This window comes from Haliaeetus albicilla, chromosome 24 (assembly GCF_947461875.1).
Source record: "Haliaeetus albicilla chromosome 24, bHalAlb1.1, whole genome shotgun sequence".
NCBI lineage: Eukaryota > Metazoa > Chordata > Aves > Accipitriformes > Accipitridae > Haliaeetus > Haliaeetus albicilla.
The window spans coordinates 1,274,656-1,292,524 of NC_091506.1; the positions used below are offsets into that span (position 1 = coordinate 1,274,656).

At 40.5% G+C, this 17,869-nt stretch overlaps 1 long non-coding RNA gene across 2 annotated transcripts in view; it reads left to right on the forward strand.

Moving 5' to 3' along the window:
• LOC138690825 (uncharacterized) overlaps positions 1–17,869 on the forward strand; it is a 116,267-nt gene that overhangs the window by 20,783 nt on the left and 77,615 nt on the right. For both annotated transcript variants that reach the window (XR_011329627.1, XR_011329626.1), the window contains exons 3-4: positions 187–586; positions 1,006–1,191. This is a non-coding gene — a long non-coding RNA (uncharacterized lncRNA). The remainder of the gene's footprint in view (positions 1–186; positions 587–1,005; positions 1,192–17,869) is intronic.

A 17,869-nucleotide genomic window follows, 5' to 3' on the forward strand; every position in this document is an offset into this window, starting at 1 on the left:
AGTCTACTACAGTTGTTCTCTGTGTGACCTAACGTCTTCAAAGGCCTTCAAGATTTAAAACCTATTTAAGTAGTCTGACTCCATAGTGACCGAACTGTTAGCCAAAAAAAAGCAAATAGAAAAGACCACAGCTTTGAGTATGTCTGTACTTACAGCTTTATCTTTGTTTCTAATTGAATTTTAAAGATGCTGATCACGAGTCATTGGATGAGGCCAGACTAAAACTCCAGTCCAGATGAAAATGGAACAGTGAGACTGAACGTGTCTTAGAGCTGCCTTTTGGATTTGAAACAGATGGCGTTCTCCTTGCTGAAGCTTATCAAGTCAATGGCTTCAGTTTACCAATCTTCACGTGTGCTGAGGTTTGGTGCATCAGAGGCTTAACTGTCAGAGCCATCTGACAGCAGTCACCAAGCATGTCCTTGAGGTGGAGAAACTATTTTGCTCAGAGTTCAGGGCAGACTGATGATTTTCCAGTAGCGCGAGTTATCACCCGACTGTCTCTTCCCTCTCTCTTCCTGCTTTTGGTTCCAAACCTCTGGAGAGTTGGGTTTTGAATTTCAAGCCCAGTTTGGCATGGAGTGAGGTAAGTGCCAAAAGTTGCCGGTGTGCAAGTCCTGCTCACAGCTGGGGTGGAGAGTGCTTGTCTTTCACCTCTCATCTGAGAGGCTAGATTTGTTGTGGGGTTTAACAGCTTCTCATGGGTCTGCCAGAAGGATCTCATCTGAAATCAATTTAATAATTTGAGGAGAATCTCTTCTGTTCTCAAAACATTGTTTTGAGATAAGTCACCCATGGATTTGAAATGCAGCTTCAAGCACTTGTTTTGGCCTTCTACAGCATGGCATTCTTCCAGTTGGGGGAGATTGCTTTTCTTTTTAATCTATTTTTTTCCTCGTTGTTAGGCTCTAAGTCTCCCTACCTGGTTTCTAGTGGGAATTACGGCGATTGGCCTTTGTCTCCTTATCCTGCATACTGATTTAACTCCTCCGACTTTCTCCACAGAAAACTGAGATGGAAGAAAACTGGCAGCCACAAGCAAAGGGGTAAAAGAAAGGGAGAATGGGATTGATTCCCATGCTTGGTGGGACTGTGCTTATACTACTTACGATGTTCTCGTCTGCAAGCAGTGGATCAGTCTGTCAAAATACTGCTACACTACCGCTCAGCCCTGCATTGTAGGAGTCAAAGGTGAGTCTATGCCACACAGAGGTCTGCACGTTATTTTCTGCCTGTAATCAGATTAAGGTACAGCAGCCTTCAGCCTGATTGTAGCAGTGTCTGCAAACTCGGTCCCCTGCTTCACCCTGGAGACCTGCTGGATCTGTGTAATACAGAGTCAGAGATATAAGGATGTTCAAATACAGTGCAAAAGCTTGTTTCCAGGAGGGGGCATATCCCACTCTGGGTTTTCCACTGAAAACTCAGAGGTTCTGTGTTCTTTGAACACCAGGGAGGGAGGATTTGGCAGTTATCTCTTCCCTTGTTCATTACCCCTCTGGAAAAACCTGTGTGCTGGAACACCTTGGGAGGGTCACTGTCAGTCAGCCTTGGGAGGGTCACTGTCAGTCAGCCTTGGGAGGGTCACTATCAGCTGGAATTGAGTTTGGGCTCTTGTGCATATTGAACCACAGCCTTCTGCTGCGATTGCACTGCCTGTGCCGGCAGAGAGGAGGTCCCTGACACAGATCTGCCTGAGGCCCAGGTGGTGCTGGAGGACCAGGGATAGGGAGCACCAGTGGTTTATTACCAAGCTTTTAGTATCTGCTTTTCCACCATGAATTTGCTGTCACTCTGACGCTCGTGTTTTACCAAGTATGCCACTGTCTCCACTTAGAAGCATAAGTTATACTCTATCATTAGATTCAATGTTTGTCTTCTGAAGCACTTTCTCTGGATTGTAGGAATAGCTGTGTTGCATCAAGTCAAAGGTCTGTCTGTTAGTCTGCAGTCCTTCTTCTGTTTCATTTTTTATGGACAGTGTCTAATACCATATACTTAAGGAAGCATATAGGTATGGAAGAAGTATATACTGATACCTTCCCTAAATAGTCTCCAGCATCTGGTGGTCTTTGCTCATCTTGCTAGATACCTCATCTCCTGTGTGGGAGTGCAGCTGCCTGGCTCAGATGGGAAGGGTGGGGTTGGCTGCTCATGAGGCCAGGGACATGTGTGCACAACTGGGTGGCATGTTCAATAAGGCATCTGTTGCTTCCTTGATACTTTCATTCTTTTGAGTAAGTCCTTTTCTACTGGTAACTCGTGACTTTTGCAATCCTAAGACTTAATACAGGATTGTCCTGTGGTTAAAGACTTGGCCAGAGGCTGGGAAAACAGTATTCACAAAGGCTTTTTGTTTGACTTTGGATATATCCTTTAGGCTTTCTTTGTTGCTTAACCTCATGTCCTTTAGGCTTTCTTTGTTGCTTAACCTCATGTCTATGAAATGGGAAATGATTCTACTTGCCTTACCGGGCTGCTACAGGAATATAGACTAAGAAGGTCATCAGAAATGCAAATGCTAGGGCAATACCTTGGTCAGGTATACAGAAAAGTACTCTTAAACAGTCAGTAGAGAGGGAAGGTGTTTCCTTCTATATACAGTGATGTTAATTTGCAAACTAACTTGACATCAGGTAGGCAGGCTTGTTATCCTTTGTTTACTAATTTGTCATGTTGTATTACACAGTATTAAATCAGTTTAAGATGCAATGTAATGGAATGACACTATACAACTTCAGATCTGTTAACATAATATGGCAGCATGTTTTAATGCATTTGTTTCGCTTCAAGTAACCACAATTAAGTTTGACAATGGTATATCTAGCATAGAGGCTGAGATAGACCAATAACATATACCACACTGTCAGTGATCTTTGAATGATCCTCCCTTAGTTGTAGGCATCATCTATAATTGATTATGTTTCAAAAAATCTAAATTTACCTTTTAGCATGCTTGAGGTGAAAAATTGTGAAGTCCAAATTGAGTATAATTTTTTTTCCATTTTCTCACCTGTAGCAACAAAATCTGTTGGGGTTTAATTTAATACACTTTTCTATCCCTACTGTCAAAACTTTGGTGCAGGAAGTAGATTGAGATGGTTTTGGTACTTCATATGGTGATTTGTCTTTGTTTTCTGTTGTCTGTGCTTTGTTTGATGTTCTAAATGTATTTCAAATGGATATCTCTGTTACAAGGGGAATAAACATTGCATTAAATAAACCTTTATCAGTATTTAGACAGGTGTTGCAACAGTGTTGTAAATTTGTTTGGGTAACTACACCCGTAATCTTGGGGAATCTGCAGAAAATCTACTCCTATTATGTTTTGGAAGAGAAGACTAGGAAAGGTGTTAAAGCCTATTGTTTTGCAAAATTTCTTCAAATGTACAATTCAAGGTGCTGCTTGTTTCATCACCCTTATGAGATTACCAGAGCACATCTGCTGGGTAGTGTCTGTGCAAGATTCAGAGGACTCTAAATGGGTGCATGGATATTTACTGAAATCAACTATTTTTTGCTATAAGCCAGACAGCCAAACATGCTTGATGCACAGTTTCTCTTTCCTTTGTCCAGTCTAGACAACCTCTGTATAGGCCTGGTTTCAAAAGGTGAGTAATTAAAAGCTTGATTTAAAAAATACTTTGATTTTGAGTATTAATTTAAACATACCATTTTCATTTTTAAGTTATCGCTCACTGTGACTGCTACTCTAATAGTCAAGCCAAGTACCATGGCTGATTCTTACTTTCAATTGGTTGAAGATGTCATTTCTTAAAAAAAAAAGTTACTCATGACATTTCTGTGATGATAACACACTCTGAAGTGCAAGGAGAGGATGGCTGCGGGTGAACAGTGCTGCTGTTTCAGCTGTCTGGGCTTATTTCTGCTTACTCAATGTGACTAAATGGCCATCAAAGTAAAAAACTGCTCTGGAACCACCTCCCAGTCTTTGCAGCAAAGGCTGATGACACAAGCAACTGTGGCTGGTATTAATCTCCCCCCCCCCCCATTTTCATTTGCCCAACCAAGATGTTATTAACTCTGTCAGGTGTCTGGAGATTAACTGAATACTGTAAACATTGAATTTACCTCTGAATCACAAAAGTGAGATTATTTAGACCTTGAGAAGGAGTTGGGAGCTGTTTGAATACTTTATTAGCTTGGACACAAAAACCTTTGGATCTTTGCAGATGGAAAAAATGATTTGAGCAAATGGAAAATGTTTACCTTTTCTCTTCAAAATGTGTCACCAAGTAGTTGGATATGTTTTTATTTTAAGGAGAGATAGTAATTCTCTCCTCTTTATGACCTTGTGTTATGGATTTTTTTTAATTGATCTTGTATATTTCATATAATTGAATTTCTGGTATCTTTTCCAGAACGACTTAATACTAGCAATTTAAGACCATGTTGCCTTCTTATTAATGTCAGAAGTCTTTCTTATGCACATAGATCTGCATAGCTGAAGGTTTCCAAATGAACTCAAACAATTCTGAATTCCAGTTTCTATTTTGCAAAGTACGGATCATGAAGGGTACTTAAAAGAAATAAAACAATCTACGGAAGCCTGATAGGTGGGATTTAATGTATTTTTATTCATACTTTACTTAATTCTTTAATGAGGAAAATGCAACTTGGTTTGCATATTTTGCACACTAAGGCAGGCTAGAGAGAAAGCTAGCCTAGGGCGACAGATGCTATGGGAGGTACAGGCTGACTTCTCTGAGAGGCAGAAACCTTCTTTGAAGGATGGTTGAAGGGTCGGGAGTTGCACTGCATCTTGCTCTTCTTAGGAGCAGAGGCACTTAAGTGGTGTGAAGAAAAACAGGACAGGCTCAGATGAGAACAAAACTGTGATCCTGAAACTGAGAAACGTTATTTGGTTTTCCTGTTTGTTTCTGTCCCTGATTTTCTGGGTTAACTGTTTATCCTGGTTTTCTTGCCTTTCATTGAGTGTTTTTCAGGCTTTTGTGGTACATTGCTGTCTTTTGGGGCAGGGACCGTCTAATATAGCTTGTGTCTTGTTAGCCTCTAATCCCAATTCTGACACATCACTATCACTGTGCAAGAATTTATTACTTGAATGAGTAAATATTAATTATACTAATTAAGTGTAAACATCACTAAAAGGGAAAGTAACATCAAGCTCCAGAAAAGCTTTTTGTCAGCTTAAAACGATTGACAAAGCATCAGTGTTTGAGAGAACCTGCTCTCCTGAGTTCTGCAGCCAACACTCCTCATGTCTAGTTAATAATTGAGGAGAAAATAGGTTTTGTCTCATTTCTAATCCAAATGTTGGAGGTTTAAAAATACAAATGTAAGCCTAGGGTTATGTAGACTGTTAAATACTGATGGAAGAGAGAAGATTCTTGTCTCTACTATGAAAATCAAGTATTAGATGTGCAAACCCTATACCTTTTCAATGTTTCCAGTTTTATCATTGATCTTCTAATATATAGTGTTTCTCCTTGTAACCAGATAGTACAAAAAGCTTTAAATATGTCCTAAAGGCACTTCAGAAGCTCACAGAGCAATTAAAATGCAATTCAAACACCAGGATCCTTACAGAGAATGACTGATGATTTTTCAGGGTTCAGGACTGTCAATATTACTATCCATATGTTGATTTTTTTTTTTTTAATTTTTTTTTTACCCCTAGTCTTCTATTTTTCTGTGATAACCAAAGACAAAGCTCTGAAAAGCTTTGTCCATTGTCACAACAGAATAGAGACAGTTATATCCAAATACCAGAGTTTAAATACTCTTTCAAATTATGTGTAGTACACAGTTTTGCTAAAGAGAGTAGGATAAGGCAAGGATAACAGCTTTAAGTTTGAAGAGGCTAGAAGTAAGTCTCTCTCTACTAAGCAGTCTCAAAACTTGTGATATGGCAGAATTTGGTCCTGTTTCCAGAGGGAAGCAATGCTCCACCAAGTGACATGCTTTGGCACACTTCACAGATAGATGGAGGAGGAGCACTAAATACACGTGCACATCTGATACTTGTTCCCTTCTTTAATGTGATGAGCTGCTTCTGTCTTTTCGTGTATTACAAAGGCCGTGGCCTTGGCCTGGCAGGATTTCATATCAGAAATGCATAAGGACCGCAGACAGAGATGCTTTCTCTGATCCAAAGAGTTCAGTGTTTTCTCGGCAGCGAGGCACCCTCTCCCTCCTCACGGCTGTGTGTGTGCAATGGCAGATGCCGCCTTCTTGGAAATCTCATTTTCCTTTGGCTTTCTGACTCTGTTGAATTTCCAAGGTGCGTGGTGTCTTCTTTCAAGCTGTTCCTTTTGCTGGTTAATGTCTGTCTTATTCTTTCTTGAGACCTTCCATTAACCTTTCCTTCATTGGTAGTGAAACAGCTGGTGTTTTGAGATCAGTGCCTCTCATGATAACCACTCTTCCCTTTTATAGATCTGTCTCTGTTTGTTTACCCGTATATCGTTTTACCCATCAACCCCAAAGGTACAGAACTCTAAACCTGCTGAGGAAGACAATAACTTTTGTTTTCTGTTTGTATGGAGCTTGCTTACCTCCATCATGAGGGCTTATGGGTACAGTAGTAACAATAGTAATTTAGAATAATTTATGAAAAAATAGATTTCGTCAAACATAATTTTCAAGAGTTACTAACAGCTGATTTAAGTAAAAGTGTTGACATAATTGAAATTTGGGAAACAATAACAGAATTACTTTTTATTTTTTCACGCAGCAATAGAAGAGTAGTTACAATGAAGAAGAGATGACTAATGTGCAACAAATTATCTAAATTATGAAGAGGAGTATAGCTAAACACATCTTTCACTGCAAAGTTACATAGCTGGGAATGGAAAACAGAGGCCATGCTTGTAGAGAAGAACTTACTGAAATGGTTGAGAGCTCAGCATGAGCTCTCAGTTTGATGTTGTGGCTAAAACTGCCTTTAAATTTGAAACAATTATATATTAAGTAGAGGCACGACACACATGAAAACTGTATTTGATCCTGGTGAGTCTGGGACAGGAATGATATATCTGTTTCTCTTTCCTTGAGGAACGATGATGAAAAAGTGTGTTTAGAGAACGTCCTGGTTTTGGCTGGGATAGCATTAATTTTCTTTGTTATGTTCTAGTGTTGTGTTTTGGATTTAGGATGAGAAGAATGTTGATAACACACTGATGTTTTCAATTCTTGCTAAGTAGTGTTTATACCAAGTCAAGGATTTTTCAGGTTCTTGTACCCACCCAGCCAGCAAGAAGGCTGGAGGGGCACAAGAAGTTAGGAGGGGACACAGCCAGGACAGCTGACCCAAACTGGCCAAAGGGGTATTCCATACCATGTGACGTCATACCCGGTATATAAACTGGGGGGAGGTGGCTGGGGGGGGTGGATCGCTACTCAGGAACTAACTGGGCATCGGTCAGTGAGTGGTGAGCAATTGCATTGTGCATCACTGTTTTGTATATTTTAATTTTTTCATTATTATTGCCATTTTATTACTATTATTATAATTATTATTATTTTCTTCCTTTCTGTCCTATTAAACTGTCTTTATCTCAACCCACGAGTTTTACTTTTTTTCGATTCTCTCCCCCATCTCAGTGGGTGGAGGGGAGTGAGCGAGTGGCTGCGTGGTGCTTAGTTGCTGGCTGGGGTTAAACCACAACAGAGAATAATTACACAAATGATGTAAGAAATGGAAAATGTGGTATACTGAGAGAATGAAGAAGTCTAATCCATACAGTTTATCGGAGGAGGTTTGTAACAACTCAGTAATGGTGTGTGCATATCTCTAGGTGAGAACGGGATTTCTCCAGTCAGTCATTTCACAGGTTCATCAGTCCCCTGTGAAACTCTGGTCAATGGAAGCTGAACTTAGTTGACTTCTGATCAAGAATCTCTTGCAATTGAAATGTTCATAATGGTCAATAACCACAGGGGCAATTTATGATGATTTTTTTTCTAGCTTTATCATTGGCAACTTTAAAATCATATTTAGTTGGAATTTTTGTCTTTCCTCCTTCCTTGTTGCCCCCTCTCTAAAATGCTTGACATAATTAGAATTACTGCATTTACAGCAGGAACCGAATTTGTGACCCGACCAAGTTTTTACTGCTTAGAACTAGGTGGGATAAATTGTTCCTATGGACATTTCAGCCAAAATACTTTTTCATAATGCCTTACCCACCACCCCCACCAACCCAGGATCAGTAACTGTTGTGGATCAAAAATGTTGTTGAAAATTGCTGAAAACTATCTTTTTAAAAAATAGTTATTTTCTGAGAAATACTGGGTTATTTAATTTCTTTGCCAAAACACACAGAAATAGACAAAACCTTTGAAATAAGAAAAATGATTCAAGTAAAGCAGAAATTTTCTTTAAAAAGAAAAAAAGAGAAATGGATTGTCATTTTAAGGACTACTTTCCTGGGACCTGCTTTGTTTCTATCTTTTAAAGATCCTTTTAAGTATCTCTGTAGCAAGTGCTGGGTTGGGCACCAGCTCCATTACTTAAATCCGGCATTCAGTTTGGACAAATTCCACCTTTATGGAAGTAACAGCTCTGCTGGTCATCTGGAAAAGAGCCACTGTCGTTAGAGCAGTTTACAGACCATGATTTCAGAAGCACTGCATTAATTATGCACTGTTTCCTATATTGCAATTAAGAATAGCTAGTTCTGAACTTTGACATGAAACTTCAAAAAAAAAAAAAAAAAATCCTAATGAATAAGCTTTGATTTCAACAGGGGGAGCTGCATATCTTCGGCAGAGCGTGTGGCTGGGAAGAAAAAGTCTCCTGTGCTGCAGCCTCTGCTCCTGCTGCAGACACGGGGCTGCCTCTGTGCTGGTGTCCCACTGTTCCACACCGGGGATGTGCTGGGTGAGCGTACAGCTGGTGGATCTGGCCCCCACGGAAGGGCAGCTGTAGTCCGCCTGCCCCTCCCAGGAGTCCTGGCCACCCCAGGGCTTCACCCCGGGTCTCTCCAGCCCCTCGGGAGGAACTGTCTGAGCGTCCGAGCTGCGGTTCCTACCAGCTCCTTCCCAGGCAGCAGGACGGAGACGGAGACCTCGCTCCCTCCAGTGCCATTGTGCAGCTGCCTAAGGGCAGCTCCCCCTTAAAGCTCTTGTTTACGATGGCATGGCGATATGAAGCACAGGGTGCTTTTTTCCATAAATGTGCTGCCTGCAAAAAATGTATTGTATGTATAGTGTGAAGGTTTTTAATGCTGTTGCATGCTATTCCCAAACAGTAACTCCTGGGCCTTGGATCCTCAAACTTTAAAGTCAAATCAAGTGGCCCAGAGTTCTAGGTGCTTTCAGAAAGGGTGGGGTTTAATATATTTGCTCCTTCATGTTCCAGGATACCCACTGAGCAAGCTTTCCCCTCTGCTCCCAGGCTGCGCCGGAAGGGTAGCACTGTTTCTCACGATTCACAAATCTTCAGTAATATGTTTCTTCTTTTCCCAGAAAGAAGGTAATCACCAGCCTCATGTGGAATTACAGAGACAAATTAATCCTTGGTACAACTTGATTGAAAGGAAACATTTGAGATGAAATTGGCCTTTAGAAATCACAAAGCATGGAAAGATGTATTTGGTCCATCAGTGGGTCTCTGTTTCGTAGGCAATTATTTCATTACTGTACGTTTGCTAGTATTTCACCTAGTTGTGTTTTAAATTACAGGTCTTGTCATGATGTCAGCAAACATTTTCTAGCTCTTAATCTCACTAGTCCCTTCTTTTCCTCCATATTATCTGTTAATTTCTTGATATCCTTTTAGAGAATTTTTCCTCTATTGAATTCTCAGGTGTCACTGTAGTTCTCTCTCTTTCAGGTCTATAATTTATGTTGCTGGTGTCTGAAATTACTGCGATCTTTTTGTCATATGTAGCAAAGAGCTTTTCTAGCATTTTAGATGTGGACCTGGAAATACATTGTAGAGACCTGATAACTCTTCTGTTCAAAGACCAGATTTCCCTATTATACCTCTAAGTTTCCCTAGCCTTTTCACTGCCGTGTCATTTCTAAATTAATACCAGATGTAATCCTCTAACAGACATCTTCCATTTCCTCTTGATTTTATATCAACTGTATTTCAGACTGGTTAGTCTATTGTATGCTAGGCTACATTTTCCAGCTCAGTGAATATGCCGTGAGCCCCCTGCCCCAGGCCCTCTGAGCATGATTGTCGGCAAGTGGTTGGAGCTTGGTGGCATTGGCATTCTTGGCTTCGGTTTTGTTTCCAGGTCTCTGGCTTAGCCGTGGAGCATGCAGATGCCCTGGTGAATGAAAGCAAGTTTCCCATCACTTCTCTAACCATTCTGCCTCATTTCTTAAAATGTAAGACTTCTCCCTTCAGTTTGACATCTGCAAAGCAGGGATAATTCTTCTTTTCCCTGTGTCAGTTTAAACTGTAAGGGGTGTGGGAGAGGGGTAGCTCTGTGCAGAGGGTGGTTATTGCTGCATTAAAACTTTCAGATGCTGCTGAGTAGAGCTACGAAGGAATGGGCTGGAACAGAAAACTTAAGCCTTCCAAGATGCATGCTGTAATATACTAAGATAGGCAGTTTCTCAACAGTGAAGCTACAAAATTAAATACAGAAAAGGAAACAAAAGGGTCGTGTTGTAGCAGTAAAGATCTTGGAGTTTGTTTTGAATTAGGCTGGGCACGTGAAGTGCTGAATAGTTGTAAGATTCTATGTAGAAAGTGTGATAATTAACTGATTTGGAGATGTTTTTTACAGGGGTGTGGCTTTTGATGCCAGATTCTGGGAATGGAGTGAGGAAGTCTCTGAGACAGTGCTTGTGTGTCAGCAGTGGTGTAGGGTTATAACCTTCACCAAATGCCCAGGCAGTCTTCACTGATGGGATATTGATCTTGGTCTTGTCCGTTGCAATAGATTCTGGAATGAATTGCTATAAAACGAGCATGTGCTTAGTTTTATAGGTCAGTTTTCTACCCCTGAATTTCTTTTTACATGTAACTTACTTCAGCATGTCTCTAAAAACATGGTATTTTTCTTCTAAAGAGCTTTGCATATTTATGGAACTATTGAAAGATTTAAATATAACTGATAGTAGGAGTAATCACATGGTAACCCAAATGGAAGCTGAGGCTAGAGGCAAATTGTGAGAACCGGAACCTGTTGCAGACTTTTAATAGCTAATTATTGAACTATGTATTTCATTAGAACAAAAACAATGGTGTTTGAATAATTAAGAATTTGCTTTGTTCATGGCATGCTTTTTGTCTCTTGTTGATTGATTTGCTTTAAATTGAAGCATTCAAAACTCCAGAAGGATTTGGGTGCCTTTAGTTCTCTTGGGAAATGGTAGGAAAATGTTTAGCCTGTAGAAGATACTATAACATGGTTTGCTTTATTAGCGTGATGAAATGTGATGCAAACAGATGATTCAATTTTCCTAGGTTTTGTTAAAGATGTCTCTTAGCCTGGGCTTTTTTCTTTTTCCTTTTCAACTTCTGCACATGTCTATGTGCAATCTTGGAATTTCAGACCTGTGTCATTAGTGTGATATAGAGGTTTTATTCCTTTCTTTTTCTTCCCGTTATGCTCATGCCCACTGGCACTTTCTACTGAGGCTGTTACTTTCAGTCTCCTTAAACCACATAGGAAGCCTTTTCCAGCTGGCAGCAGTGGAGGCGTGGAGATTCTCCATCAGAGCAGAGCAGTGCTGCAGAGGTGTCCGTCACAGAGATGCTCAACCTCTCTTTGACTTCTCATATCAGAATCGGGTGTTCCCCTGTCTAGCTTTATTTTGAGCTCTTTGTGGGCTCTGCCTCACTGCATAGAAATTGTCATTATTGCTCTGGGTACAAGAAATACGCTCCTCCTGAGCAGAGGGTGGAAATCCTGACTGGCAGGAGAAAGAGGGAGAAGAATCACTTCTGACACAAAAGTCTCTGTGCTCTTGGGTGTGTTTGCAGCCTCCATTCCCTAGCAGTTTGCTTTGATAACTGACAGTAAAGCACCTTTTGTCTGCTAAACTGGTGTAAACAAATACTCTCACAACGGGGAAGACTGTTTCCCCTTTCTTAAGGGAGGTGTTAGAGGTACTGCATGGTTAGACGTAAATACCTGGCTTCTAATATTTGCACTTGTGTTCTCTGGCATGCATTTAATTACAGAAATCAGGGGCGGAACGTATGACCAATAGGTGCAGGGCGATCTAGTAGGCTGCTCACTAGGAATGAAGGAAAAAATGTTCTCAGTTTTACTTTACATGTTTGTTTTCTTTCAGGCAGGTTGTGTCTTCCTTTTCCTCCATACGCCCATATATAATAGATGACACAAGCAAAACAGTGCAGTGCCAGCATAGCCTGCCCAGGTTTTAATATCCCTAAGAACTGAAGAATCTTTCCCTTTATGCAGTAATATAAAATAATGTCACATAAAAATGGGGGAGAATGTTTTATAATAGTTTCCAGTAATACTAGATACATGCATCTTTATTGGGTTTCATAGTGTTATGATAATAGTCATCATTTTCTTCAATGCATTTTCTTGTAGTGAGAAGAAATTGTAATGCTGAATCCTCTGATTTTAGACAGATTATGTACAGCAGGCTGTGAATTAACAGCTGTTGCAACAGGAAGATGTACGTGTTTGTAAACACTGTGGAAATGTTCCTGAAGTGTGCTCATTTCCTTCTTCTAAAAGATGGATCTTCTTATTGCCCGCTGGTGTCTGGGGCTGTGTTCTGTCATGAGTGCTGTATCTTCATTAATGAGCTTACATTTTCTTGGAATGGAAAGTTAATAAGTAGTTTGTCTTAGAGCAAAAGGAAGATGATGGGAGGATAAGATTATGTAAAGTTAAAACACACACACGTATATATGTGCGTGTTAGATTTGAAAGTGTCTTAGTTTCTTGTTTTCATGGCAAATGAAAATTATAAAGCAAGAAGAAAATCACAAAAGCTGCATCAAAACATTGTGGAATTACATTTGTGAAACGGATTTTTTTTTTAGTAGAAAGGAACAATTGGAAAATACATATCTCTCAAAACTAGTTGCTCTGGAGAACAGAGAAGTACAAAGCTGAAACAATTATAAATTGTAACCTTTAAAAATATGTATTTCCTAAGAAACCTGCCATCTTTTCATTACCACAGACACATTCATTAACTGAAATATTTATTTGGGATTATGGGAAGTTTAAAAATGCAACAGCTGCTTCATTTGTTTTTTCCTTTCTGAAGATGTGATTTATTTAATGTTAATTTCTGATGCCTGCTGTAGTTGATAACAGTTCAATGTAAAGATAAGGTAGCAGAGTTCCACTCACTGGGTAAGGACATGAGCTGCTGGAATGACCATCGTTTCTAGGGTAGAAATGAAAGATGTGGGTTGTGCATTGGGAGCATGACCTGTGTGTATTGCACAGCCAGTTCAGATCCATGCTTTTCAGCATCAGTCTGCAGACAGCTTTGAGAATATCTGCAGAAAATAGCCAAGAGGAACACACCTATGGGATCTTGTATCCAACTAGAAGATTTTTTAAGAGCTATGAACTTGTGAGATTGGGGCAGACTTTTTAGTAAGGCCTGTAGTGATAGGACAAGGAGTAATGGTTTTAAACTAAAGCAGGGTAGATTCAGGCAAGATATAAGGAAGAAAATTTTTACAATGAAGGTGGTGAAACCCTGGCACAGGTTGCCCAGAGAGGTGGCAGATGCCCCATCCCTGGAAAAATTCCAGGTCAGGTTGGATGGGGCTCTGAGCAGCCTGGTTTAGTTGAAGATGTCCCTGCTTGTGGCAGGGGGGGTTGGACTAGATGACCTTTAAAGGTCCCTTCCAACCCAACCCACTCTCTGATTCTATGAGATTAAAACCATTATTTTATTATTATGATAATTTGGACATGCATATTTACCAGAGAAACATGCATTCTGCCAGTTATAATAGTGTGAAAGTATCTTTTTCTCTAAAGTTGAATGCAACTTGTGTGAACAGCTCATGTTGGGCAGAGCAGGAGGGAACAGGATGGATCCTGGAATCCTCCTGTGGTTCAGACTAAGGGAACTTTCCTGGGGATCAAGGCGCTGCAAAAAGCCTACTAACAAACTCCTCTTCCCCCTTTTTTCCAGCAACAGCTCTTTTATTTAAGAGTCTGGTTTATTTTGCAGTGCTACTCTCTTTGCAGCCAACAAACGATTATTGGTATAAGCTCGTGATCAAATGCAGCGCAATAAACTGTGCTACTGTTCGTCAGCTCATTTGGGGTAACTAGCCAAGTGTGCCCACTTGGCACAGCTGAAATGCAAAGCAAAGCGCACATGCGAAGCAGAGGGGAAAAGCAATTGAGATGCTGCTGCTTCCAGCTTTGCGCATTGTGCAAACAGCTGTGTTTGAAGTGACCTGCCAGTGTGCTCTAGCTGCACACCTGGGCTGCTGCCCCTCCTCCTGCAAAGACAGCATTGAAATCTGCTTAAATCACAACCTCAGGGCTGGGAAACAAAAGGAGGTTCTGTTTACTTTAACAGAATGAGTGTGGTAGGGGAGGTCAGACCTCATCCCTTGCCGGAAAGCCCAGGGCAGCTCTCAGTGATGTAGCAGCTTTGCTGGGGATAGGAATTCGGTGGAAAGGGTTGTGAGGGGTTGATAGTTCAGTATGGGTAGAGTTTCAAGATTTATTAAGGTCTTCCTCCCTAAGGCCTGCCGTGGGGATACACGTGGGGTCTACGCTTCAACAAGGCTGCCATGCACAGGAGAAGTCAGTTCTTTCCAAGTTCATCCAAGTCATGCTCCTTCACTGGTGTGCTGAAGCTAATACATCTGGAGTACTCAATGGTTGCCAGAAAACTGGGATTTCTGCCATAGAAATCTAACAGAATGTGCAGAAAATAAATGTAAATAAGTGAAGTTATGATTAGTGGTCCGTGTTCTCAGGTGGTGTAGCTTCATTTCCATCAGCGAGGAAGAGCTTAGCTGAAATTCAACTCCCTGCACTTGATTTTATTACTTTAAATAGGAGTGGGAACCTGATTTTTTTTTTTTTTTTTTTCCAAATGGCAAGATGCCTTTTGATCAGAAAGGTAGAGGTTCACAGAAGAGCACTGCAATTTTTGGCATCTTGATAAAAGAAACACACTATCTGAAGCTTTTGAAAGATTGCCTTGAATAATAAAATAAAAAGGCAGCATGCAATTAATTTCAAAATACTCTGAGCACTTTATGAAATCCAGCTGGTTATATCTTCCTGTTCCATAGACTGAGATGACTGTAACTCCTTAAAACTACATCTCTTGGAAGCTCATATTGAAGAGGTATACTAAACTAGGAAAAACAAAAATTAATGGCATGTTGCCTTAGATGAAGCAGAAGCAAAAGACACCTAGTAAAGTGATTGGTAAAGTTCTTGTGTAATTGCCAGTAGAAGTCTCTACTTGTTTTGCATACTCCACTTGAAGAGTAACAGGCTATTTTAGCTCAATACATCATTTTCCTGTTAGCATGTTTTTATGTTGTACAAGCTTGCAGACTGTAGCTGACAAGCATCAATATTGTCATCATCGCCATCATTACCATCTGCAGCAGCTGAGACCTGGCCATCTCAGGGGTGTCGTTGTTGGGTTGGCATCTTATTTCTCCTGTCTGCAATAAGTCTCCCACTGGGCCCCATCCATAATATTCAAAGACATCAAAATAACCTCTTGCTGCCTTAGGGATCTTTTTATGTCTCCAGCATATAGAACACTCATATACTGTTTGGAAGAGGGTGGCATAGGAAAATGATAATTTATTAACTCTGCAAAAGAAATTTATAGTATGGTTCATGTGTGACAATACCAAGGAGTAAAAGCAGCAAGGCGAGCTTAGATATCGGAGCTGGAAGAGCTAGTAATATTTTTTACATGTTTAGTAGGTTTGGAGCTTTGATCTAAAACTAGTGTACATTTTTTTTGACCAATACAGGCATGGGAGGTCAAGTGTTACACTAAAGGGATGTCCATTTATCTTACAGAACACTTGTTTCTTTTCTCTCTAAGCAGTTTCCTCTGTTTATATTCCTCCTGGATATGGCTACTTGAAAACTTGTGATGAATGGGTTAATTGGAAGTGATACGGTTGTACTTAAAAGCCCTGAGTCTGACTATTTTTGAAGTGTTCTTACTGCAGTGCCTGGTCTCGGAGTCTTTACTGGATGATGCTCGTTTTGCGGTCAGTGGGAGAGCTGCCTGGCGGGATAGCGGCAGCACCGCGGGTTTGGAAGCAGAAGCGTGTTGGTACAGGACAATACCCTGTGCTTCTTCCTGTCGTCCTGGCTGCAGTCAGTACGTGCCACTGCTGTCTGCAGTGTTTTTTCTGACAAGCAAGAATTTAGCAACAGAAGAGATGGAGCTATTGTGCAGATTGTGGAAGGTGGTGGGAGAGGAAGCTTAGCTGAGCAGCAGGGGAATCTATTGTCTCTTTTACTGCCTGATTAAAATAAGGTTTTTACAGCAGAAATACTCCCTGGGGGCTGAGCTGTCAGAAAGGATTTCTGTGTGCTCCACAACATTCTGTAGTCGTGTTGTGTACCTATTGGTAAAACTTAGATTGTGTCTGGCATCAGTGTTGTCTTTGCTGGAAAACATTTTGTGACCCTTTGGACAGCAGCTACCGCTCCTAAAGGAAGAAAAAAAATTGTCAGAACTTTAGGCAATGATTTTCAAGGTTTGATGTAGGTAGCTATACAAATCTGACAGAATGTTGGTAAGAGTTTGATTATCAGTTTCCAATTTAGTTGCAACAATGGTGCACAAAACAAGTAGTATCATTGCTGTGTAAAGAATTAAGTATTACATTAAAAAGCATAGCAGGGGATAACTTGCTTTGGACCTATTATCTGTAATATTAAATAGCATTCAGCAAGTATTTTATAAACTTCTATCATGTTTCTATTAGGATAGAATAGAGGAAGGATAATCTGGAGAAAGGGGAAAATGTACGGTTTTAAAAAGAAAAACAAGCAAAAAAGCCAAACCAAAAATGCAAGCTGAGTTCTCAGTTTGTATTGAGAAAACTTCAGAGAATCAGCTAATGGGAACTTATAAACTGTAAAATGTTTGTAGGGGATATTGTACTAAACAAACTGTAAGTGTTTACAGGAGTCATAATTATTGACACCAGCAGGTTTGTGTTGTCTGTCTTTTACTTCATGGAAATAAAGAAAAGAAAATGTAAACAAAGCTTTTATGGTGTTGCAATTGCTGGAAAAGGCAAAAGATGAACTGCTGTAAATGAACTTGCATCTCAGGCTGAGGAAGCAAACTAGAAATGCTGATGTGACCTTAGCGTTGACTGCGGAGGGACACATGTAGAAGTAAAATAAACTATCTGATGTATGCATGGAGCAGGGAGAAATCGGTTCTTTTCACTAGTGTGTCAGAGCTGCAGAGGTGTTTTGCTGCTAGGCTCAGGCGTGAGTGGGACTTGACGAGCATGTTCACCGCTCACGTGTGTGTGTCTGTGACCCAGATCCCTCTCTGGTGCATAGGCAGAAAGTTGCCTTTGACACAAATTAGGGTATTTCCCACATCAGCACCACAGTTGTAACTGGTCAGACAGGAGATGGACTCTGTTCACTTACCTGTGTAATTTAGTGTATCGATGCAGGGGCCAGGGATAGGCTGGGGAGGAGAGGAAGGTGCCTTCCCAGGTGGTTCAGTCTAGCTTGTGAGAATCCTGAAAAATCAGGGCTCTTGACAAGCTAAGCTATACATCCATAGCTTTCACATAAGCTGAGCATGAATATTAGCCTGTCAAAAACCACCTGAAAAAGAAATTGACCTCATTTGCAGGTAGCTAAAAAGGAATTTCTTCTCAGACTCACAATATTATGAACATTTGTTGTTCACAGAAGCCATCAAGTGTGACACA